Below are 26,856 nucleotides of genomic sequence, written 5' to 3'. Positions count from 1 at the left end.
TTATTTCTGTTTCTTAGTTTTCCTTCTAACAGTTTGGCCCCTCTGCTGTAGGACTGCTGAGGTCCATTCCAGGCCCTGTTTGCCTGGGAGTCACCTGCAGCAGCTGCAGAATAGTAAGGGTTGCTACCCATTTCTTCTTCTGCTATCTTTGTCCCAGAATGATGCCCACCAAATGTCAGTCTGATCAGTCCTTTGTGAGGTGACTCTTTCTATATACAGGGGTCAGGGAGCTGCTTGAGGATATAGGCTGTTCTTTATGGAGCTCAAGTGCTGAGCTGTGAGCTCCATTGTTCATTCAGAGCTGCTAGGCAGGTACATTTAAGTCTGCTGCAGCAGAACTCATAAACCCCTTTTTTTCCCCAGGTGCTCTGTCCCGGGGAGTTAGGGCTTTATTTATGAGTATTCATTGCATTGCTGCCTTCTTTTTTTTTTTTTTTTTTACAGGGCTGCCCTGCCCAGCAAGGGGGCAGCCTAGTCACTGCCTGCAGATGCTTTACTGATCTGCTTTGGGTTCCGCCCTGCTGCTGGCTCCACCCTGCTGCCCTGTGTATTTACCTGCAGTCCTGTTTATATGGGTACGGTGTAACTGCCTTGGCAATGTTGGCCTGCCTCTGTAATGGCGAGCTCTCTCTGTTATGGCGGGTTGCTTCGGCAATGGCAGGCTGTGTCAGCAATGGCAGACTACCTTTGTAGGGCAGGAGTGCCTCGGTAATGGCAGATGCCCCTCCCCCACAGAGCTGGGCTGTCCTGGCTTTAGATGTGCTTGCTGTGAAACTCTAAACCCGGAGCATTTCCAATTGCTGTTTTTTGTTTGTTTGTTTGTTTGTTTTTGTGGGTGTGGGATCCACCGAGCCTCATCTCCTGGGTCCCTGCCTCAGAGCCCTATTTTTTTTAGTTGAACGGTTGACTCTCTCCCAGGTGTTCCAGTAGCCTGCTGAAAGGGTGCCAGGATCTGTGTGATTTCCTGTGTGGTGACCCACTGCACTGGCTGAAACAACGTCACTGCCTGGGAATCTCCTAGCCTGGCTTTATGTTTCAGTCCCATTTAATCAGATGAATGGACTAATCTGCCTTCTGGGATCTTCAATTGCCAGTTTAACAGGGCAACCAGACCAGTGTATTTTGTGCAGAGCGCCACTGCACTGCGGCACCAACTGAAACAGCCGTGCCTGTCAAAACAGCCTCACTGGCAACCTGTGGGGCTTCTCCCCCTGGGAATCTCCTGGTCTGTGGGCAATAAAGATCTGTCTGGAAATGCGGCGTCCACTTATCCTCTGCGCTTTCACTGGTAGCTGCAATCCTGAGCTGCTCCTACAGCACCATCTTCCCTGTTCCTCCATTAATTTATTTTTCAACACACATTTATTCAGTGTGCATTATGTATCAGGCATCTATATACAAAGAATAATAAACTGCATGACTGTCTTCAAGGAGCTTCCAGCCTAGTGGGGAGGCAGATACAGAAAGGGATAAGCATGTCAGAGTAAATGTAATCAGAGACTTATGTGGTGGGGAGACCCAACCCATTCTCCAAAAGAGATAACCCTTTCTCCAAAAGAGATAACCTCCAAAGGAGATAACAGCTGAACTGAGCATTAGAAATGAGTATGAGCTGATTTGGAGGAGAGAGGATACAAAAGCAAGCCAGACGGGGAATCTTGTTTGAGTAAAGAACCAGGTGAGAAACAGCTTAGTATGTTTTTGCATGTGTGTGATGAGTGGAGAGGCATCAGGATCAGATTTAGCATCAATGGATTTTAAAGTGTCATGTGGCTGAATACCTATTTTCATTATCTTCCCCTTCTTGTACTTGTTCTTTCTTTGTAGCTAATGTATAGATGCAGTAAACTGTGTTACATCTACAATCCATAAACTTAGTGATTTGGCTCTTTTACATATCTTAAAATGCTCTTTTTATGGGGCCAGGACTCTTTGGAGTATATAATCACTACATGAGAAAATAATCTTTTACTGTTATAATTATCACTTAAGACATATAGAGATGATTTGGGGAGGTTAAATATTTAGATTGAAAATAATCATAATAATATTTTGCTATGTCAGGGGGAAGATTTCTTGCTTAGTTCTTCTAGAAACTTGTGTTATAAAGGAGACTATTTGTTCAACAAAACATTTTGCACATAGAGGAAGAATTTTGCTTATACTGCCTATAAAAAGCCAAATGAGACTTATAAAAACAAGAGCATAATGCTTTGGTAAATCACAATTAGGTACAATTTGGGAAATTAAGAATTTGAAAATTAAAAGCCATGAATATTCAAAAAGAGAATTCCTTAGAGTTTTATATAAAAAAAAAGAAGTGTTAACATTTTTATTTCATTTTCTAGAGAAAAATCATCTTGTATTTGTGAAAAGGGAAAATTGTGTTACTCATATAATGACTTTGTGCAACTATCATATTAGAGGCAGCCTATTAACCTCAAGAGAGCAATATTTAAGAAACATCATCTGATTATTCATTACAACAACATTGTAAGACAAATACAGAAAAACCTATATTATTTTGTAAGTGAGCAAACACGTGCCTTTCAAAGGAGGCCTACATTGTATTCTAGGTATGATACAATGGTTGTACATTCAAAGTGTGATGCAATGATCCAAGTCATCAAAGAGCACCTGTAATTTGATTAGTTCATCTTAATCAGGAATTCTGATAAGCTGTTTTAATATTACTGCAGGCTACTAGTTATTTTCTATAATCCGTTTCTCCAGTTGTCCTGGGTTCAGAACTATACAGCTAGTGATTACTGCTGCTTCTTTGCAGCTACGTGCAACCTGTGACTATGTTTGAGTCAATGGAATGTGAACAGATCTTACTGCCCTGGTCTTTGGCTCTTTACTCCTTCATGTTTTCTGCAAAATGGACATGTCGCTGCCTTTGTTTTGGCCAAGCAGGCAAAGAAAACATGACATGGTTAGAAGACAGGAAAAAAACCTAGGTTATTGAATGTCTTTATACAAGTGAGCTGCCCTGCCAGTTCATACTGGCCAGTCTGTTGTGTGAGAACTAAACTTCTGCCTTACGTCAGTCAGTGTGTTACTGGCTTCTTTGTTACATCTATTCAGGTTATATAATAATTAATATATTTAGTAAATGTATTTAGTTAGAACTGATTATTAGAAAGTCGAGACTATTGACAAAGTTATACAACTAAGAGTGTTATTGACATCAATATTAAAAAAATTCACAAAATTATAAAATTCAGAAATCATAAATGGTTTCTTTTTTGTGTAGTTTACATGTTTGTAGTTAATTCATCTGTAACTTTTAAAACAAATATTTGAATAGTTTCTCTGGTTAGATTTTATTAATAAGAAAGAGATTTTTTTAAAAGGATCATTTTAACAGAATTTTCCTGGTTTCATGGGACATACATTCCAGGGCACAGAGAAGTTAATAAAGAGGTAAATTTTTAAATATTCAGTACAATTTCTGATTTTGGGAGACACATTTTGAGGTTACCCCTCTTGAGTCATACCATTATATAGATTCCTACCCCTGAATAGGATCAGATTTGTGTTAAGCCATTGACTATGGCAAAGATGATGGAATGCTACTTTTGTGGTTACATTACATATTATTAGACTCTCTCAGAAAACTGTATAGAGTTTCTCTTGTTGGCTTTGAAAGAGCAAATAGTGATGTTGTACGATATCCATGGAAAAGAGCATGTGACAGGAGCTTCAGTGATGACTTCTAGGATTTAAGTGTGGTCTCTAACCAGCAGCTATTAAGAAGTGACTCCCAGTCATACAGCTGAAATAAAATATTAATAAATTCTGCCAACAATCAGGATGAATGTGAAAGTTAATTCTTCCCCAGTCAAGCATCCAAATGAGAACACATCCAGGCCAATGTCTTGACTGCAGTCTTGTTAGAATATGAGCTAAGCTAAGCCCAGACTCCTGACCCACTGAAACTGTGAGACAATTAATGTGTGAGGTTTTAAGCCACTAAGATTGTGGTAAAATTTTATACAGCAGTAGAAAACTCATCCTTTGACGATGATGCATTTTATGAAAAAACTAAATAAATAAGACAAACACACATTGACACGGATCCAAAATATTGCCTAACTCGATTTGGGTCTCTATGGATGAAATACTTACTCCTCTCAAGTTATTTTCCTAAAGCTTCAGGATATAAGACAATAGAATCATTCACCAAAATAATTGGATTATACAGCAACAGTAATAACAAAACAGCTCATCTCATGTTACATCTCCATCTGGATAGCTACTTCTAATACATGAATTTTTTTCTAATCTGCCTTTCTTTTTTTAGAAAATAGTCATCTGTACAACAAAATTATTTGGCTTATTTTGGCTTGCTTTTAAAAATTAGCTGTTGGCATTTGATGTAGCAAATTGTTATAATGGGGACAGAGAGAAAAACATTTGTAGTCTATGAAAATTCTGTTCTAACCATTTTTGGAAATTACTCGTGTTCCTTATACTTAGAAATTATGCAAAAAAGACATTCTTCTTAAGAAACTGTAGACACAAAATATTTATAATTAGATATAATTAGAGTTACTTTGAAAATATTCCACTAAATTAACAACCTGTGGTTTAGAGGCTTAGAACATTATTAATTTATTAGCATTGAGAAAATTTTTGTATCCCTTGGTAAATATCAAAACTCATTATTCTCTAAGGGCATGTTTGCATAGCATTTTTTTCTGCAAGCAAAATTTTGTTTTAGTAAAAGTGCAAATGGAAATATACATAGGTGTACATATTCTAAAAGGAAAGCTATTAACTTATATGGAGAGTTTTATTCTTTAGTTCTGCAAACTCAATTTCTGTCATCAGAATTTTGATTTAAGAAGTCCCCATGGTTTCAGAAACGGGGACAAAGGGAAGTGAAATGCCTGTGCATCTGAATGTTTATTGTCTTGCCACAGAATTGGTTATACTCTCTTGTTTGAGATCTACTAGTTTATTTAATCTCAGCTTAGCAAGTCTACTGTGAAAAGCTAAGTTTTCTGATAATGCTGCAATCACAAAAACTAGTTACTTATCTTAAGTAAAATTTGCTGCTTTAACTTCCAAGGATTCTCAATAATTAATGCAAATTAGTTTCCTGACTAGATTGTTTCCCCCACTAATAACTTTAAATCTCTGGAAAATAGGAGAAATATGAGAATGTGAAGGAAGGATTGTGTGTGTGTGTGTGTGTGTGTGTGTGTGTGTGTGTGTACAAGGATTGATCAATTGATGGTTGGGTGCATGACAATTGGAGAAATACAGTTACATGCTGTAACCAAAATATCCTTGTATAGTTGTGTAATTTGTACTAAATTTTCAAGGCTTAGTTTGGTTATCACCTCCTCTACGAAGGATCTGCCCTTCCTCAAGCAAAACCAGGCTCCACTCTATTTCTGCTCTCATAGCACCCGGTGAAAACCTCTCCAACTGGTACCATGACATTTTAGAGTTGTCTTTCACTGCTGGGTAGCCTACGCCTCTTGAGGGTATGGATTTACCTTGTCTGCCTGTGGTATCCTCAGTGCCTAGCACAGTATGTGGTATGGAACTGGTTCTTGAGATATGGAGGAAATTGCAATTGGAAAGTGCAGGAAAAAGAGGAAAGTAAAAAAAAAATGGGTAAGAAAGAAAAGAAGGCATAAGAGGTATTGCCATGGCTCTTTTTTATCCTGCTGATTTTTTCCCCATTACTCTCATTCACTTCTCATCTTACCATACTGAATTTAAGACTTTAAAGTGGATGACATAACATTCATTTCCTGTTTCCCTTATGATGATATGGTTATTAATATTCTTCTTAATGTTGATAGAATTGTTTAAAGTATAAACACAATCATAATTCTCTGCCTTAGTCCTTTATTCAATAGTAAAAGTAGATGTAAGCACTATCCTAATATGAACACAGATACAGGAAAGAATAATTCCTCTTAAGAGGGCAGTAAAAGCTGACATTTGCTGTGCATCTGTTATATTCCAGGTATGCGTTAGAAACATGTGCTTAGATTATTTCATGTAATCCATCAAGCAACTGCTGAGGTAGTTATATTCTACCAGGAGAAAGCAATATTAGAGAGGTTTTAGAAATGGCCTAGTGCCTCACAGCTGCTGAAAAAGGAGTAAAAATTTAAATACAGAACTGTCCTACTAAATTCTTGTGCCTTGCACGCTCAGTAGCCTGAACCAGATTTATTTTAAGGGGTTGAGTGGCCCTTATGGAGCCACCCTTATATTTTAACATATCAGAAAGCCTGAACCTGCTGTGGGGAGGATCTTGTCTGCCTCATCTATTTTGCTTTGTGATAGTTTGAATATTTTAATACCTTATCATTTTCATCCCAGCTATCACTCTACACCCAAGGATAATCCTCCAACCCTTGGCCAATGAATGTCTTCCATATCTAAAGTTACCCTATTTCTACTCTCAGAATATTATTGTCTTAAATTTTGATATGGAAAAATTTATGGGGCCACATGTGCAATTTTGTTACATGCATAAATTGCATAGTGGTCAAGTCAGGGCTTTTACGGGATCCATTACCCCAAAATTAATGTTATATCCATTAACTGATTTCTCATCATTCACTTCTGTTCTTCCCCCTCACCCTTTCAAGTATCCATGTCTATCATTCCATACTCTATGTCCATTTATACACATTTTTTGGTACCCAGTTATGAGTATGAACATGTAATATTTGTCTTTCTATGCCTGACTTGTTCCACTTAAGATAATGACCTCCAGTTTCCTACATGTTGCTGCATAAGATGTGATTTTATTCCTTCCTTTTAAAAAAAAAAAAAAAGAAACAGTCTGCATCCCACACTTGTCTTATGCCTCCCGTTCACCTAAAGCAACGTGGTGGTTGAATAATTAATAAATGATTAAAGTATTCAGGGACAATGGTATAAAATGCATAGCTAAGTTAAGTCTTAATGAACAGGTTTAGGACATTACGGTCTATGAATGAGAGATAATTTTCTTTTTTTCTTCTTTTTTATTATTATTATTGTTTTTTTAGGAAAGGAGAGAAGGAAAGAAAAAAAGGAGTGAAGGAGAGGAAAAAAGAGAAAGAAAAAGAGGGAGAGAGAACAGGAATGTTGCTTTATTCTAAAAATGGGTATTGGAAACCTCTTTTCTGCCAATAATTGTGCTTAATAATGGCCAATCAATATTTCATTTAAACCTATGAATGGGTGTGATGTGGTACTGACAAGAATGTATATTTTGTGTATTTAAAGTGGAGAGCTCTATAAATGTTTATTAAGTTTACTTGTTCCGGATCTGAGTTCAAGTCCTGGATATCCTGCTTAATTTTCTGTCCTGTTGATCTGTCTAATATTGATGTTGAAGTCTCCCACTATTATTGTGTGGGAGTCTAGGGAGTCTAAGTCTCTTTATAGGTCTTATGTATCTGGGTGTTAGGATGGTTAGCTCTTATTGTTGCATTGATCCTTTTACCACTATATCTTTGTTGCTTTAAAATCTATTTTATCAGATGTGAGAATTACAACTCCTGCTTTTTATTTATTTATTTATTTTTTCTCTCCATTTAGTTGGTAAATGTTTCTCCATCCCTTTGTTTTGAGTCTTTGTGTATCCTTGCATGTGAAATGGGTCTGGATGTAGCATATCCTTCTTATGGCAGAATAGTATTTTATTGTGTATAAGTACTCCATTTTCTCTATCCAGTCCTCAGTGATGGACACCTAGGTTGATTATTTTATCTTTGCTATTGTATATAGTGCTGTGATAAACATATGAGTGCATGTGTCTTTTTGAGAAATTGATGTTTGTTCTTTGCATAGTGGTTACCTAGTAGTGCATATTAAATACACCCACTAATATATTAAATAGTAGGTGGATTAAATGGGAGTTCTATTTTTAGCTCTGTTGATTTCTAAAGTGGTTGTACTAGTTTATATTCCCTAGAAAAGTGTATAAAAGTTTCCTTTTCTCCATATCCTTGCCAACATCTGTTGTGTTTTGCCTTTTTATTAATAGGCATTCTGACTAATATAAGATGGTATCTCAATATGATTTTATTTGCATTTCTCTAATAATTAGAAATTTTGGGCACCTTTTCATATGTTTATTGGCCACTCTTATGTCTTGTTTAAAAAAATGTATGTTCAATCCTTTGTCCACTTTTTACAGGGGTTGTTTTTTTCCTTGTTGACTTGTTTGGATCCCTTATAGATTCTGTGTATTAGTCTCCCGTTGAATGAATAGTTTGCAAATGTTTTCTCCATTCTACAGGTTGTTTGTTAACTCCATTGATTATTTTTGTTGCTGTGCCTAAGCTTTTAATTTTAATTAATTCTATCTGTCAACTTTTGTTTTTTTTCTTTATGTTTTTGAGGTCTTAGTCATAAATTCTTTGGACCAATGTTTAGAAGAATTTTGACTGGAACTTCTAATATTTTTAAAGCTTCAGGTATTAAATTTAAGTTTTTAGTATATTTTGAGTTAATTTTCATATATGGTAAGAGATAAATATCCATTTTTATTCTTCTGCATATGGAAATTCTGTTTCCCCAACATAGTTTGTTTAAAAAGGTGTACTTTCCCCAAAGTATGTTACTATTGGCTTTGTCAAAGATCAGTTGGTTGTAGGGCTGTGGTTTTATTTCTGGATTCTACATTCTATTCCACAGATTGATTTGTCTTCTATTATACCAGTATCATGCTGTTTTGGTTTCTATAGTCTTGTGATATAATTTGAAGTTAGACAATGTGACACCTCCAGCTTTTCTTTTTTCTCTTAGGATTGCTTTGTCTATTTGGTCTGTTTTTTGGTTTCAAACCAATTTTAGGATTTTTGTTTCTAATTCTGTGAAAACTGATGTTGGTATTTGGATAGGGATTGCATGAAGTCACTGCCTTGGGCAGTATGGTCTTTTTAATGATATTTATTCTTTAGATTCATGAGCATAAAATGTTTTTTCATTTACTTTTTTCATCTACAATTTCTTTCATTGCTGTATTTTGGTTTTCCTTATAGACATCTTTCACTTGTTTGGTTAAATGTATTCCTAGGTTTTTGTTTTTTTTTTTTGTAGCTATTGTAAATTGAATTGTCTTCTTGGTTTCATTCTCTGCTAGATGATTATTGGTGTACAGAAACGCTACTGAGTTTTGTCCATTGACTTTGTATCCTTAAACATCACCGAAATCATTTATCAAATCTAAAAGTTTTTATGGTAAATGTTTAAAGTTTTTATATATATGATTATATCAAGAGAAAACAGGAATTCCTTAACTTGCTAGTTTCCTGATTGAGTGCCTTTTATTTTTTTGTCTTATCTGATTGCTCTGGCTAGAACCTCCACTACTATGTTGAATAGGAGGGGTGAATGTGGGCATCCTTGTTTTGTTCCAGTTTTGGGGGGAAATGCTTTCAAGTCTTCCCTGTTCAATAAGATGTTAGCTGTTGGTTTGTCATGTATGGCTTTTATTATTTTGAGGCATGTTCCTTCTATGCTTAGTTTGTTGAGGGGTTTTATCATGAAGAAATGTTTTATTTTATCAAATGCTTTTTCTGCGTCTAGTGAGATGATCATATACTTTTTGTCCTTGATTTTGTTTATGTGACATGTCCCATTTATTGACTTGTGCATGTCGAGCCATCATTGTGTCCCTAGTATAAAATCCATTTGGTTAAGGTGTATAGACTTTTTGGTGTGCTGTTAGATTCTGTTTGTTAGTATTTTGTTGAGAAATTTTGCATCTATGTTTATAAAGGATATTGGTCTGTATTTTCATTTGTGTGTATCATCTGGTTTTGCTATCAGGTGATACTAGCCATATAGAATGAATTAGGGAGAATTCCCTCTTCCATGAGGGAAAGTTTCCCTTTCCATTTTGGAAAGTTTTAGAAGAATTGGTATTAGTTCTTCTTTGTATATTTGGTAGGATTCAGCTGTGAATCCATCTGGTCCCAGGTTTTTATTTGTTGTAGGATTTTTTAAAATTATTGATTCAATTTCACTACTTGTTATTTGTCTGCTCAAGTTTTCTATTTCTTCCTGGTTCAATCTTGGGAAGTGGAATGTTTCCAGGAATGTATCCATTTCCTGTAGATTTTCTAGTTTGTAAGCACATGGTTATTCACAGTATTCTTTGTTAATCTTTTGCATTTCTGTAGTATAAACTGTAATGTTTCTCATTTCCAGTTCTGTTTATTTGAGTCTTCTCTCTTCTTTCCTTGGTTCTTAGCTAGTGGTTCATTACTTTTGTTTATCTCTTAAAAATCTACTTTTCATTTTATTATTCTTTTTATTTTTTTTAGTTGCTATTTTTTTTTATTCTGCTCTAATCTTTCTTAATTCTTTTCTTCTGCTAAATTTTGGTTTGATTTGTTTTTGCTTTCCAAGTTCTTTAAGGTGCATTATTAGCTTGTTAATTTGTAATCTTTCTACTATTTTGATGTAGGCCATTAATGCTATAAAATTCTCTTTTACCACTGTTTCTCCCACATCCCACTGGTTTTGGTATATTGTTTAAAAATTAAATTTCTGTGTTAATTTCTTCCTTGACTTGAATATAGTCGTTCAGGGACATGTTTAATTTCCATGTCTTTGTATACTTTCTGAAGTTCCTCTTAATATTGATTTCATTTGTTTAAAAAATTAAATTTTTTTTCCATTTTTATTTGTTTAAAAAATTAAATTTCTGTGTTAATTTCTTCCTTGACTTGAATACAGTCATTCGGGGACATGTTGTTTAATTTCCATGTATTTGTATACTTTCTGAAGTTCCTCTTAATATTGATTTTCAATTGATTCTGCTATGGTCTAAAAAGATACTTGATATGATTTTGATTTTTAAAAATTTGTTGAGACTCATTTTGTGTCCTATATATGATCTATACTGGAGAATATTCTATGTGTTGGTGAAAAAAAGGTATATTCTACAATTGTTGAGTAGAATGTTCTGTAAATGTCTATTAGGTCCATTTGGCCTACAGTCTAATTTAAGTCTTTTTGTTGTTATTGTTTTTTGTCTAAATGATCTGTCCAATGCTGTGAGTGGGATGTTAAAGTCCTCTACTATTACTGTATTGCTATCTTTCTCTCTCCTTAGGTCTGGTAATATTTGTTTTACGAATCTGCATGCTCCAGTGTTAGGTGGCTACATATTTAGAATTGTTATATCCTCTTGCTGAATTAATCTATCATTATATAATAACCTCTGTTTCTTGCTTTATTTTTTGATTCAAAGTCTGTTTTATCTGATAAACATAGAACTATTCTGGCTCACTTTTTATTTCAATTTGCATGGAGCATCTTTTTCCATCCTTTACCTTCATCTATATGTATCTTTACAGGTAAAGTCAGTTTCTAAAAGCAGCATATAGTTGGATAGTGCTTTTAAAAATCTATTCAGCCAATATATATTTTTAAGTGGAATATTTAATTCATTTATGTTCAAGGTTAATATCGATATGTGAAGTTTTATTCCTGTCATGTTGTTAATTGTTTTCTGGTTGTTTATGCATTTTTTATTTCTTTCTTTCTTTTTCTCTGTTTATCATTGTGGTTTGGTGGAATTCTGTACCTTTGCCACTTGATTTCTTCCTCTTCCTTCTTTGTGTAATTGCATTACCAGTGAATTTTATACTTTCAGGTATTTTTCTGATGGTGAATATCATCTTTTTCTTTACACGTTTAGGACTCCCTTGAGTATTTTTGTTTTGTTTTTGTAATTTCAGTCTAGTGGTAATGAATTCCATCAGCAGTTGTTTGTCTGGGGAGGATTTCATTTCTCCTTCATTTATTGAGGTTAATAGTGCCGTATAGAATTCTTGACTCACAGCTTTATTTCTTTGACATTTTGAATGTGTCATCCCATTTTCTTCTAGCTTGTAAGGTTTCTGCTAAGAAGTCTGTTGTTAGTCTGATGGTGTTTCTTTTACAGATGACTAGAAGTTTTTCTTTTACTGTTTTTAGAATTATTATTTTCACTTTGACTTTTAGAGAGTCGGATTAAAATGTGCAGACTTTTTTGTGTTGTATTTTCTTGAGAATTGCTGAATTTCTTGTGTCTGAGTATCTAATTCTCTTGCTATACTTGGGAAGTTTTCATCTATTACTTCATTAAATAGGTTTTTAAACCTTCTGATCTCTCCTTATCTTTGGGAATACTAATAACTCATAAAGGTCACTTTATGATGTCCCCATGTCCCTTGACAGCTTTATACATTACTTTTTATTTATTTGTCTGATTGGATTATTTTTAAAGACCTGTCTTCAAGTTCTGAAATTCTTTCTTCTGCTTAGTCTATTGTTGAATTTCTGTTTTTTTTAAAGATATCTAATTTTTTTGGTAATTTTAAAATATTTATCCTGTATTGGCTTTCTGAGTTATTTGTGTTGAACAAAGCTGTAGGCGTCATGCTACCTGACTTCAAACTATACTACAAGGCTTCAGTAACCAAACAGCATGGGACTGGTACCAAAACAGACACAGAGACCAATGGAACAGAGCAGAGACCATAGAAATAGCATCACACATTTACAACCATCTAATCTTTGACAAACCTGATAAAAACAAGCAATGAGGAAACGATCTCCTATTGAATAAATGGTGTTGGGAAAACCAGCTAGCCATATGCAGAAAACTGAAATTGGACCTCTTCCTTTCACCTTATATGAAAATTAACTGGACATGAATTAAAGACTTAAATGTAAAGAAGAAAACCTAGGCAATACCACTCAGGACACAGGAATGGGCAAAGACTTCATGATGAAAACACCAAAATCAATGGCAACAAAAGCCAAAATTGACAAATGGAATCCAATTAAACTAAAAAGATCCACACAGCAAAAGAAACTATCATCAGAGTGAATCAGCAACCTACAGAATGGGAGAAAATTTCTGCAGTCTACCCATTTGACAAAGGTCTAATATCCAGAATTTACAAGTAACTTAAACAAATTTACAAGAAAACAAAACAAGCAACCCCATCAAAAAGTGGGCAAAGGATATGAACAGACACTTGTCAAAAGAAGATTTATGTGGCCAACAAATACATGTACATGGCCAACAAACATATTTAAAAAAGCTCAACCTCACTGATTATTAGAGAAATGCAAGTCAAAACCACAGTGAGATACCATTTTACACCAGTCAGAACGGCGATTATTAAAAAGCGAAGAAACAACCAATGCTAGCAAGGCTGTAGAGAAACAGGAACACTTTTACACTGTTGCTGGGAATGTAAATTAGTTAAACCATTGTGGAAGACAGTATGGCTATTTCTCAAGGATCCAGAACAAGAAATACCATTTGAATCAGCAATCCTATTACTGGGTATGTACCCAAAGGATTAGAAATCATTTTCCTATAAAGACACATGCACACATATATTTATCATAGCAGTGATAGACTAGATAAAGAAATGTGGTATATAGACACAATGGAATATTATGCAGCCATAAAAAGAAATGAGATTATGTCCTTTGCAGGGACATAGAAGAAGCTGTAATCCATCTTCCTCAGCAAACTAACACAGGGACAGAAAACATAGCAGTGCATGTTCTCACTCGTAAGTAGAAGTTGAACAATGAGAACACATGGACGTAGGGAGGGGAATATCACACAGGGGGGCCTGTTAAGGGTTGGGGGGCACTTACTATTTCCCTTGTGTGCATGCCAGTCTCTGAATGTGTCTACACAATTTACTCTCTTATTTTGTTCAAGATGCTACTCCATGAGGACAGGAACTTTGTTTTATTTACTGCTATGTTCTCATGGGCTATAATTGTGCTCATAGTAGGTGCTCAATAGTGAATGAACATATTGCATGACTCAATATTTAGATCTAGGATGCAACTATTTACCAAGACCTACTAAGTGGTAAGCCCAGCTGTCTGTCATTTTATCTGTTTGTCTTAGGAAACATTATAGGCAGGAGTGTACTTGGTGGAGCTGTTAATGGACATATCTGTGTAGCTGAGGGAGGTAGAGGCAGAACAAACAAGTAGGGAGTGGCATATTGCATCATCTCTGATGGAATACACACAGGTTGTATCTTTACATTGCTAGATGATAAGCCTCTTGAAGGTGCTCAAGTCATACTTAAGGAAGCTTAATAGCAACTTGCCTAAAGTTGTGCATATATTGATATTCAATTACATTTATTGAATTAATGAATAACTTGATATTGACCTTATAAAGCTACATAGTTGAGAATTAGTTAGAATAAGAATATCTACAATGACTTCCTTAAAATTACTATTCAGGTTCATATTTATAATAAAGTGAAATATTATACATTTCAAAAATTAGGAAATCTTACTGTTAACTTGAAACGTAAGTCAACATAATATTTAATCAGATAAATGATTGACTTATCTAAGTATCACAAGACTGTGAGAATTACATGAGTTTACACATGATATGCATTTAAAACAGCTGGGTACATAAGATTCCACTGCTGAATAGCAATTTTTATTATTAATGGTATGAATAGTAGTAGTGGTAGTAGTTCTGTACTGTGATTTCTCTCTCTTTCTCTTTCTTTGTGTTATCCTCTCAAATAGAGGGCAAATCTTTTTCAGCAGGAACCATGTAATATATTTCTGTGCACAAGGAAGAGACACAACAAATATATTGAATAAATAAATAATTCAATTTGAAAAAGATTTCTATCTACAGAAAACAAAAAACAATTATGTTGTTTTGGAATGATGCTGTTACTATTATTTGCAGAGAAGGATGGAGAGGGGAGGAAAAGCATAGTGATATGTTGAGGACCCTGGGCTTTTTCATGTGGCAGTGCTGGGCTTCACCGCTAGCTACTAGCTATGTTTGTATGGAAAAGTTAATTTAAGATTTAGCTTCTTTCTCTGTAAAGTGGAAATAACATCAGCTACCTCTCAGAACTGTCTTGAGGACTAAGTGAGAAATGTACAACATGTTACTTGCACATTATTTTGCCAGTTTTAGTAATTACTATAATCACTCCTGAATCCATCGTGTCTTATAAGAAGCACATAAATTTAACAACCTTAACATATGACATACCTCTTTCATCCTGTTGTATTTTATAAAGTTAAAGACATTGACAATAAAATAGGGTAAGTCAGTAAGCATTTCTTCTTCATTCATTTGGAAATGTATCATGTTCTGTTTTGGGACCACTTCTGAATCCTTGTCTTGTATTATTATGAAGAATTTTACTTCTTTGCCTTGTAACGAATTAGGTTAGTAGTCTGTCTCTGATTGTGTTATAGTCCCAGTTGTGTCAGGGACTGTTTCTTATGTTGAGCATCTTGGTATTGTAAAAGTGTGTCTGATTCAGCTATAGGCTGCAGGTTCTAGATTTGTGTCCCAGTTTTCCCATTGCCATTAGCAGTGGACCCACAGACTGGTCTTGAATCCTCTGTATTGTCATTTGCTTAGGTGTAAAATGAGCATACTCATCCAAGTGTGCTCAGCAGTTTGTTGTGAGCTGAAAATGGGTTAATGCATGAGTGAGAGCATTGGAAGCTGTCAAGTGCTGCACAATTACAAAGCAATATATGACTAATAAATCCACAATGATTTATTGATGCTGAGTGAGTGGCTAATTTCATCATTGCCTGAGGCATTTAGAAAGTTATGTTTGTGTTACGTATTCACAATTGCAAGTACCTAAATTAGAATACATTAAAAAACATGCTTGATTTGGAAAAACTATCTTGAAGATACCTTATGTTCTCTTGTGTAAAGTCTCACACTTAAATTTCATTTTGTGGTTATTCATCATCGTTCAAATTGCTGCTTATTTCATGTTAACATTAAAGAAAAATAACTAGTTTATGATATAGGTATAAATCCTACTTGAAGGGCGTGAGAGAATATTTACTACTCGGACATTTGAGACATACCAAAAAAAAATGCTTTTTACCCTTTATAAAGAAGACATAATGGCCAAGATCGACAAAGAAAAATGCGATGGTTACTTTACCTGCAATCATCTCAAAGATGCTCCACTGTCATTTCAGAGTGAGTACATCAAGTGGTAGGGGTAGAGGAATAAGATGTAATTAAATACTTTTTTTTTTAACTCAGAGATTTTAGAGGTTATTATGTACAGAGTAAAATTGGTAATTTTTCTCCAGCATCTAAATCCATTACTAATGAATCCTTTGCTTTAACAAAATCAGAATCAAGACATTGTTGATTGAAAAAAAATAGGAGTAACTTTTAATGCATTTTTAGGACTGCATTCTTTTGTATTCTGTGTTACCTTAGTTATTAAATTCCTAATATAGTTCTCTGTTTTCAGTGAGAGTTCATATATACTGAGTGACTTGTCTAACAGTAAAATAAGACTTCTCAAAACATTATTTCAATGGATTTATTTGGTTTTTGCTTGTTGAATTGTTTAAGTTTCTTATAGATTCTAAGTATTGGATCTTTGTTGGATGCAATGTTCGCTGTATCCCATTCTGTATGTTGTCTGCTTACTCTGTTGATAGTTTCTTTTGCTGTGCAGAAACCCCTTAGTTTAATTAGGTCCCAACTGTCAAATTTTGTTTCTTATTATAATTGCATTTGGGAACTGAGCCTTAAATTCTTTGCCAAGGCTGATTTCCAGAATGGTAAATCTTAGGTTTTCTTCCAGGGATTTTATTGCTTAAGGTCTTACATTTAAGTCTTTAATCCATCTTGTGTTAATTTTTGTATATATTGAAAGGAAGTGGTTCTGTTTCAGTCTTCTGCATATGGCTAGCCAGTTATCCCAGAACCATTTCTTGAATAGGGAGTCCTTTTCCAATTGTTTCTTACTGTTGACTTTGTTGAAGATCAGGTGATTGTAGGCATGTGGTTTTATTTCTGGGTTCTCTTTTCTGTTCCATTGGTCTATGTGTCTGTTTTTGCACTAACAAGCTGTTTTTCTTACTTTAGCCTTGTAGTATAGTTTGAAGTTGGATAATGTGGTGCCTCCAGCTTTGTTCTGTAACCCCATTAAAAAATGGGTAAAGGACATGAACAGTTTCCCCCCCAAAAAACATGTATGTGGCCAGCAAATATATGAGAAAATGCTCATTATCACTAATCGTTGGAGAAATGCAAATCAAAACCACAGTGAGATACCATCTCATGCCAGGCAGCATGGCAATTGTTAAAAAGTCAAAAAAGAACAGATGCTGGTGAGGTTGTGGAGAAAAAAAGAACAGTTATACACTACTGGTAAGAATGTAAATTAGTTCAGCCACTGTGAAAAGCAGTGTGGAGATTTCTCAAAGAACTTAAAACAAAACTACCATTTGACCCAGCAATCCAACTACAATAAATTATTCTACCAAAATACACATGCACGTGTATGTTCATTGAAGCCCTGCTCACAATAGCAAAGCCATGGAATTGACCAAGATGTCCATCAGCAGTGGACTGGCTAAAGAAAATGTGGTTCATATATGCCATGGAATATGATGCAGCCGTAAACAAGAATGAAATCATGTCCTTTGCAGCAGTATGGATACAGCTGGAGGACATTATCTTAAATGAACTAATGTAGGGACAGAAAACCAAATACTGCACATTCTCACTTATAAGTGGGAGCTAAACACTGAGAGCACAAGGACACAAGGATGGGAACAATAGACACTGGGGACCGCTTGAAGAGGGAGATTAGAGGAAGGCATGGATTGGAAGGCTAGTTATTGGGTACTATGCTCACTACATGAATGATCATTAATACACTAAGCCCCAGTGAAACACAATTTACCCATGTAACAAACCTGGACACGTACCACCTAAACCTAAAATAAAAGTGAAGGAAAAAAATTTTATTTCAGTGCAGAGTGTCATATACTACAGAAATGAGGAAAAATCCTGAAAAATACCAGCATCTGCATTTCTGGATATGAGACTTAAAGCATTAATTTCTACAGCAAAAAATATTTTTAATAGATAATTTCAAACATACGTAAAGACAAAAGTACAATATGACAAAAGTACTTCGTTATAGCCGTAACCCAGATTTCCGAATCAGCAAGATTTTGCCATTTGGGATTCCTCTGTCATTCTTTTCTTCTCTTCCCTCCTCTCCTTCCTGACCTTTCTTCCTTCCTTTACTTTACTGAAGAATTTTAAAGCAAATCTCAAATCTCATTCCATTTCACTCCTACTTACTTCAGTATGCGTCTATTAAAGATGCAAAGCTTTTTCTATGCAACCTTAATGCCATTATCACATGTAATAAATGTAAGCATGTTTGGTATGATTTAGTAATCAGTTTGTACTAAATTTCCCAGACTTTCTAAAAATTTCTTTTTGCATTTGAATCAGAATCCAACATTCACAAATCACATTTGATTGTTTTAGCTCTTTACCTACCTTGATCCTTTTCTCTTCTTTTTTTCATGCAGTTGACTTACCACTGAAACTGGATTAGTTGTTTTCTTGTAGAATTTCCCACAGTTTGGATTTGTTTGTTTGCTTCCTTGTGGTGTCATTTAATTTGCTCTTTCATCTCCCATAATGTCTATAAATGGAAGCCAGATCTAGGCTCTAGACTCTTAAAGAGATTTAGGTATACCTTTTTTTTTTGGCCGAAGTACTTAATAGAAGATTCTGTGGGCTTCGTGCTATATCTGATAAAGAGGAACCAGGTTTTTGATTTTCTACTTTTAATGAAACATAATTATTTATTGGAATGTTTCAATCTACTTTTATATATTGATTGTATCCACTGATGATTATTACTTGAATATATTATCTCATTGAGGGTTGCATAATGGTGGTTTCCAATTGTATTATTCCTACCACATGTGTTAGCTATGCTTTATTTGAAAAAATAACTTCCTCATACTATTTATGACTATTTGATTGCCCTGAAATACAATTTATACAGAAAAGCAAGATAAATGACTACTTCTTTTTCTTCAAATTGTCAGTTTCACAGTAACTAATGGCCTAGTTATCTCTCTAATAGTGATGAGTGAGATTAATGTGGTTTGGATCTGTGATCTCCCACCTAAATTTCATGTTCAGTTGTAATCTCCAGTGTTGGAGGTGGGGCCTGGTGGTAAGTGATTGCATCATGTGGGCACATTTTTCATAAATAACTTAGTATAGTGTCCTCTTGGTACTGTCCTCATGGTAGTGAGTGCATGCTTGTCAGATCTAGTCATTTAAAAATGGGTAACACCTTCCCCCTTGCTCCTTTGCTCCTCCTATTCTGGCCACGTGATGCCCCTGCTCCCCTTTGACCTTCCCCCATGATTGTAAGTTTCTGGGGCCTCCCCTGAAGCTAAACTAATGCCAGCATCATGCTTCCTATACAGCATGCAGAACTGTGAGCCAATTAAACCCCTTTTCTTGATAAATTACCCAGTCTTGGGTATTTTTTCATTCTCTCTTGTCGTTATTAATTCAAAGATTTTGATATATTCACATATACAAATCAAATGTAGCCAGAACTTTAGATTTACACAAAAAAACTGCAGAGAATAGTACAGAGAATTCCCATATACTCCATACCCAACTATCCCTATTATTAACATCTTACATTAATGTGGATCATTTACCACAAGTAATGAAACAGTAGTGATTCATTATTATTGATTATAATTCATATTTTATTCATATTTTCTTAGCTTTTACCTGAAAGCCTTTTTCTGTTCTAGGATCCCATTTAGGAAACCCCATAACATTTGGTCATGATGTCTTTCCTTAGGTTCCCCTTGGCTGTGTCAGTTTTTCAGACTTGTTTTTGATAATCTTAACAGAGTTTTGGTCAAATATTTTTATAATGTTCCCCAGTTGGAATTTGTCTAATATCCTTTTCATGATTGTGCTGAGATTATGGATTCCTGAGAGGAAGACCAAAGTGAAAAATGCCGCTTCATCACAACATATGAAGGATACATGCACTTAACACGACTGATCACTGTTGATTTCCTTGATCACCTGGCTAATGCAGTCTTTTTTAGATTTCTCCAGTGCAAAGTAACTCTGTTTTTCTGCCTTTCTATATTGTATTCTTTGGAAGGAATTCACCATATGCCATCCACATTTAAGGCTAGAGTATTACAAAATTATCTCGAATTCTTTCGCATGGGAGATTTGCCTCTATTTATTTTTGATCATTTATTTCAGTAAAGGCTCATGTATTTATTTCATATTTTAGGTTATAATCAAATACTACTTTGTGTATCCTATTGCCTAAATAGTTCCAACTTTGACCTTTGGGAGTTATTTCAGTGGGTTGCTGTATCCATTTGACATATTCCTATTGCTGTGAATTTTTTGGTTTGTTTGTTTGTGAACATTGCCTTACCTTCTGGCCCTGCTAGCTGCTCCAGCCTCATCTTACAAAGTTCCTGCCTCAGTTCTTAATAAGCTTTTTCTCTAAGAAGCTCTGGTTCCTTTTTTCAGAAAATGGTATTAGAAACCAAGATCTAGGTGCTAGATATGTTCATTGCTGCTGAAAATAATGCTTTTAAGCTCTTAATTCATTTTGATTCTCCAATTTTTCCATCTCTGTCCAAAGAGAGCCCTTTTAAGTTGGTGTTAGTGTTATTCTTAAATAATTCCACTGGCCTTTAATTACTTCCTTCTTTTCCTGGCCCAAAAAAGGCCACCAGGCTCAGTTGGCATATTTTTTCAGATATAGAACTAGCTATTTGTCTTATTGTGGGAGATGATATTTAGATACCAAAATCTAGTGACTGGAATTTCTTTTACTGGCTTCTTATTGCTTCCAGGATTTTATAGTGAACGTATTTAAGAAATGCATATTTTTGAAAAAAATACATGTTCATAGTTATTTTTCTAATTTCTTTAATTTTAACCTTTTATTTCTTTTCTAACACAATGCAATTCTTAGTTTTCAGTGTAAGAGAAATATATGTTTATTGGGTATAGTTAGTATATAGAAAAATATATATGGTGTGTCTATACATATGTGTATATGCAGTCTTAGGGTAATAGTACCAGAATTGCTATTGGTACTATTACAAAGAAATTGTAATTACTTTTGCACCAGCCTAATACTAGCGATAAAGTTAATGAACAAAGTTTCACATATTTTTATGGCTCTTTTTGTCTTTAGAAAATATTCCAACATGGATATGTAATCAAATATCGTATTCTAATGTCACATGATTTTTTTCTTCGTTACATTGTTTTACTAATTTTGTATACAACTACATTTGTTTATTTTCACTTATTTTTAGAGAATGCTCTTTTAAATTTTAAAAAATATGTACATTATTTACATGATTCCCAAGCTGAAACTATGTAGCAAGGTATATCCAAAGAAATCTTTACATTTCTGTACCTTTCATGTTGTTCCTTCTCTCACCATTTAGATAGCCATTTTTATTTGTTTGTTTTTAGTTTTCTTTCCAATGTTTTTTTTATCAAATTTTCTGCGCCTTGCTTTTGTTTACCTTAATAATATATCTCAGCTATTACTCCATGGGAGTGCACAGAAACCTCCTTATTCCATTCATACATTGTATAGTATTTCCTTGTGTGCTGTGTCTGTGTCATAATTTATTCAGCCAATCCTCTGTTAATGGGTGTTTTGATTTTCTCCAATCTTTTATCATCACAAGTAACGTCATGATGAATCATCTTGTGCATTTGTCACTCTATATTGTTGCTAGTGTTTTTTTTCTCTTTTGTAAAGTAGGGATAACAAAATTAATTTGTAAATTTGTTGAGAGCATAAAATGTGATATAGTGTATGACATGTTTGGTGTAATGTCTGGCACATGGTCATTGCAGTTGCAAATATAATTATTATTAAGTTTGAGGTGCTACAATTCCTGTTTTAGGGTATTGTGGGAACACACTGGAGAGAGCTTTAATACCAACTCTGTGTGTGTATGTGTGTGTGTGTTGGATACAATGAGTGTGAATAGAAGTGGGGAAAGTGAGTTAGAAAAAAAATGACACTTCAGCTGAGGCTTGAAGGTGAACAGATTTTTGGATCATGGGATGATGTTCCGTGCAAAATAAGCATATTGGAAGGTTAGATCATGAGAAAGAACAAGTATTTTTGAGAACTTCCAGTAAAACTTAGGTTATATAGGAGAGGAATGGTGACCAATGACAAAAAGGTAAGCAAGTGGTAGATACTGAAGGGATTTTTCTGCTACTCAGATACTTAATTCTGAAGGTGATGGAGAATTAGTAAAGGATTTTATGCCAAGAAAGGACATGAAAAAATTTTTATTTTACAAAACTCATGCTAGTATGCAGACATGCAGACATGCCAATGCTGGCATGCAGACATTCAGGCAAAAAATACGAGGAACTAAACTATGGCAATGACTGTGGACATGAAGAAAATATACCAATCTGCAATTCCAGAAAGAGTTAGGTTAAAACAGAGATGTAAATATATGCGAGTCAATGGCATAGAGGTAACATTTGAAACCATGAGAGTACATGAGAGCACCCCAAAAGAGTATAGAGCTAGGAAGAGAATTCAAATCAAGTCTTAGGAAGTAAATTCCTTAGAGGACAATTGCTGGAAGAATTAAAAAAAAAAATTAAAAAAAAATTTTTAATAGAGAACTGGGAAAGGCTGGAGTCAATTGGTATATCCAACTATTAGCTGCACATTTCCAGTTGGATTTCCTCAAACTGTTTGAACTTAGCATTTCTCAAACCAACATCCTGTCCTCTCCTCCAGTCCCTCTCCCAAACCCAAATCTTGTCTTTTTTGTTCCCTTCCTCATTACCTTCTTTACCATTTACTTGTCATTGAAACAAGAGCACTCCTTATATCTTATCCATACACTTCACAGACATCTGTGCCTCAGGTGCTGTCACATCTGTGGTCTGAGTCTAACTTTTCTATTTCCTCTGACACAGGCTTGGTTCTAGCCTTCATCACTCTTCAATTGTACTATTAATTATCATAACTTCAATAGTTTCTCCTCCTTAATATTTTGCCCTCCCTCTACTTACCTTTTGTTTGAGAACGGTGCTTCCAAAATCTGCAATGGATTCTGATTGTCTTCAGAATACAAGCCATGGTCCTTTGGTGAGACATTCGAAACTCTGTGGATGCCCATCAATCTGTCTTCCAACTCTGAGCTGCTACCATGCGCCATGAATATCAGGAGGCTCTAAAACATTCCATATGTTTTCCTTCAAGCTTCTTCTTGCATGATTCCTTGGGTGGCAGTGCCATTCTTCCTATTATTTCCCCTCCAAGTCCTCTTTACCTTTCAGGTTTCAGCTCTTAAGTCCCCTCCCCAGTGAAGTCCTCTTTTAACCCGTCTCCTGCCAGCTCTTAGCATAAATCAATCCCTTTCTCCTCAGAGCTACACAGCATTTCTAAGAACCTTGGCTTTGCCAATTGTGTCTATAATTGTCCTCCCTGGACTTGAGTGTATATGTGGGTCTCCCTTATAAAACTATACATTCATAAAAACCTGTCATCATCCCTTATAGAAGGTGGTGTTCAAAGTATCATCTGAAATTATTTATTATTATAATTTGCTACTTTAGGTCAAGAAGGCAAAGTCAACATAATGAAATTGGTTAGCTTCTGACAATTGTGACCAAACATTTTAACACATTGTACTGAGTACTTAGAAGGAATCAAGCAACATGACTAATGCTTTACAGACCCCATTGTCTTATTCGTCATGACCACCCTATAAGATACTTTCTGCTACTATGTCCACTTTATCAAAGGGGAAAATAGGATTTATGAATACTAATTAAATTGCCAGCATCATAAATCAGTAAAAGAAAGAACTAGGATTCAAACCCAGCTGAAAAAGACCTGTGCCTCAGACACATCAAATGCTTTCCTGCTCCAACACTGTTGAATGGAAGAACTGATACAAAGTGTGAGTTCAGAAAGTCATTAAAATGTTTGTAACTTGGTATGAGTTTGATGGGGTTCAAGAGATATTACACCAAAATATGGCACCTCAGCATTTGAGAAAACAATGGAAGCAGGAATATTAGTCTCATCTTCCCTGTCCTTTCTCCCCTGAAGCAGGTCATAAGACCCTTATTCTACAGGTGCCCTCCCTATACCTGGAAGACACAGGGACACAAATAACTCACAAGAACACAGAGACACAGATTGTTTAATAAAGTTTTGGGAAAACTGGCTAGCTATGTGCAGAAAGCTGAAACTGGACCCCTCCCTTACACCTTATACAAAAATTAATTCCAGATGGATTAAAGATTTAAACATAAGACCTAACACCATAAAAACCCTAGAAGAAAACCTAGGCAAAACCATTCAAGACATAGACATAGGCAAGGACTTCATGACTAAAACATCAAAGCAATGGCAACAAAAGCCAAAATAGACAAATGGGATCTGATTAAACTTAAGAGCTTCTGCACAGCCAAAGAAACAATCATTAGAGTGAACTGGCAACCAACAGAATGGGAAAAAAATTTGCAAGCTACCCATCTGACAAAGGTCTAATGTCCAGAATCTACAAAGAACTAAAACAAATATACAAGAAATAAACAAACAACCCCATCAAAAAGTAGACAAAGAATAGGAACAGACACTTTTCAAAAGAAGATATTTATGCAGCCAACAAACATGAAAAAATGCTCATTGTCACTGGTCATCAGAGAGATGCAAATCAAAACCACATTGAGATACCATCTCATGCCAGTTAGAATGGTGATCATTAAAAAATCTGGAGACAATGGATGCTGGAGAGGATGTGGAGAAATAGAAACACTTTTACACTGTTGGTGGGTGTATAAATTAGTTCAAATATTGTGGAAGACAGTGCAATGATTCCTCAAGGACCTAGAAATAGAAATACCATTTGACCCAGCAATTCCATTACTGGATATATCCCCAAAGGGTTATGAATCGTTTATCATAAAGACACATGCATATGTATGTTCATTGCAGCACTGTTTACAATAGCAAAGACTTGGAATCAACCCAAATGCCCATCAATGATAGACTGGATAAAGAAAATGTGGCACATATACACCATGGAATACTATGCAGCCATAAAAAAGATGAGTTCATTCCTTTGCAGGGACATGGATGAATCTGGAAACCATCATTCCCAGCAAACTGACACAGGAACAGAAACCAAACGCTTCATGTTCTCACTCATAGGTGGGTGTTGAACAATGAGAACACATTGACACAGGGAGGGGAGCATCACACACTAGGGTCTGTTGGGTTGGGTGAGCTGGTAGAGGAGGCAGAGCAGGGGGTGGGGAGATTGGGGAGGGATAACATTAGGAGGAATACCTAAGGTAAGTGACGGGGGAATGAAGGGACCAAACCACCATGGCGTGTGTATACCTATGTAACAGTCCTGCAAGATCTGCACAGGCACCCCAGAACTTAAAGTAAAAAAAAAAAAGAACACAAGGACACAGAGATTAATGTGAATAAATAGGCCTTGCTAAGTTTTCCCCAGTATATTACCATTGGATCATACCCTCTTTGTTCACTCATATTTCTTCGTGACTATCCATTTCTTCATCAAAATTGGCATTAAGTGGCTGGGCACTGTGGCTCGTGCCTGTAATCCCAGCACTTTGGGAGACTGAGGCAGGTGGATCACTTGAGGCCAAAAGTTTGAGACCAGCCTGGCCAACATGACAGAACCCCATCTCAACTAAAAATACAAAAATGAGCCAGGTGTGATGGGGCATGCCTCCTAGCTACTTGAGAGGCTGAGGCAAGAAAATCGCTTGACCCCGGGAGGTAGAGGTTGCCGTGACCCAAGATCACATCACTGCACTCCAGGCTGGCTGACAGAGCAAGACTCTGTCTAACAAAAAGGGGATGGGGCATTAAAAATACACAGGTTTTTCTATTTATTTGTGTATTTAATTCTTATGGTTCCCATGTCACATAAAACTTATATTAAATAAATTTGTATAATTTTTCTCTCATTAAGCTTTTATTTTTTTATAGGGCCCTCAACCATGAACTTGGTGATGAGCTGGAGTAGATGCCTTTCCATCCCCTGCAACACCTGTAAGTTCAAAACAAAATTTTGTGCATTTGCTGGCTAAGGACAATAATTCCTATAGTGGGCATATTAAAGACAAGACTAGGAATACCATAAAATGATTTTGTAAAAGTCAAACTTGGAAGAAAAGAAAGACAATTTGTTTATAAAGAAATATTTTTAATTTCTGAGAGATTTCCTGTAACTTTTTAAATTTACATTTTCTGAAATACTGTTAATATATGACTTAAAGAATATGGAGTAGTAGCCCCAAGAAAGAAACTCCACAGACTTGAAATGTTGGTGCATTTATTCAGTAAACATACCAATAAATATCTGCTAGGTGCTGTAAGAAGATACAAAGTGGGATCAAATGTCTATGCATTGCTTATAATCTAACAGAGGGGATAAAAAAACATACTCAGCAGGGTGCAAGAGCTGGTGATAACCCATCACAGCTATAGAAGTCTTTCAGTTCCATCTGTAATTTCCATAGGAATTCTATGGAGAGAGAGAAAATTCTCTATGCTACCGGGAGTAAACAGACTTTTGCTGAAGACAGCAACGGTGGCAAAGTTATGGAAACACAGTTTTGCCAGGATCAGACTTACAACTCGAATAATTACTTTAAATCACTTGAAAAAAATCCTTTTGTAATCTTCAGTCTCAGTCAGTCAAATAATCAATATGTCGTTTGGTTAGAATTGTATAAGAAAGTCATACATTTTTTAAAACACTTCCACTGTTCCAATACATTACAAATGATGAGGTCTGTCAATAAGAAGCCTCTAATTATGTTAGAAATAAAAACCTTGACTTGATCTGGTTTGCAAGTACTTTCTGAGGTAGTACAGATACTGCCTAGTGTTTAATAAAAGGAACATACTGTCTCGTTGAACTGAGAGTAATTTTGTGTTCCGCCTT

General features: G+C 35.3%; 1 long non-coding RNA gene across 4 annotated transcripts in view; it reads left to right on the top strand.

The window, feature by feature from the left end:
* Positions 1-26,856, top strand: part of LOC103788360 (uncharacterized) — a 413,224-nt gene that overhangs the window by 210,488 nt on the left and 175,880 nt on the right. For all 4 annotated transcript variants that reach the window (XR_013525688.1, XR_013525695.1, XR_013525686.1 and 1 more), the window contains exon 8: positions 25,896-25,958. This is a non-coding gene — a long non-coding RNA (uncharacterized LOC103788360). The remainder of the gene's footprint in view (positions 1-25,895; positions 25,959-26,856) is intronic.

The sequence above is a fragment of the Callithrix jacchus genome, chromosome 1 (assembly GCF_049354715.1).
Source record: "Callithrix jacchus isolate 240 chromosome 1, calJac240_pri, whole genome shotgun sequence".
In the NCBI taxonomy this organism is placed as follows: domain Eukaryota; kingdom Metazoa; phylum Chordata; class Mammalia; order Primates; family Cebidae; genus Callithrix; species Callithrix jacchus.
Note: the sequence above shows the minus strand (reverse complement) of the source record. Positions and strands in the feature narration are given on the sequence as shown.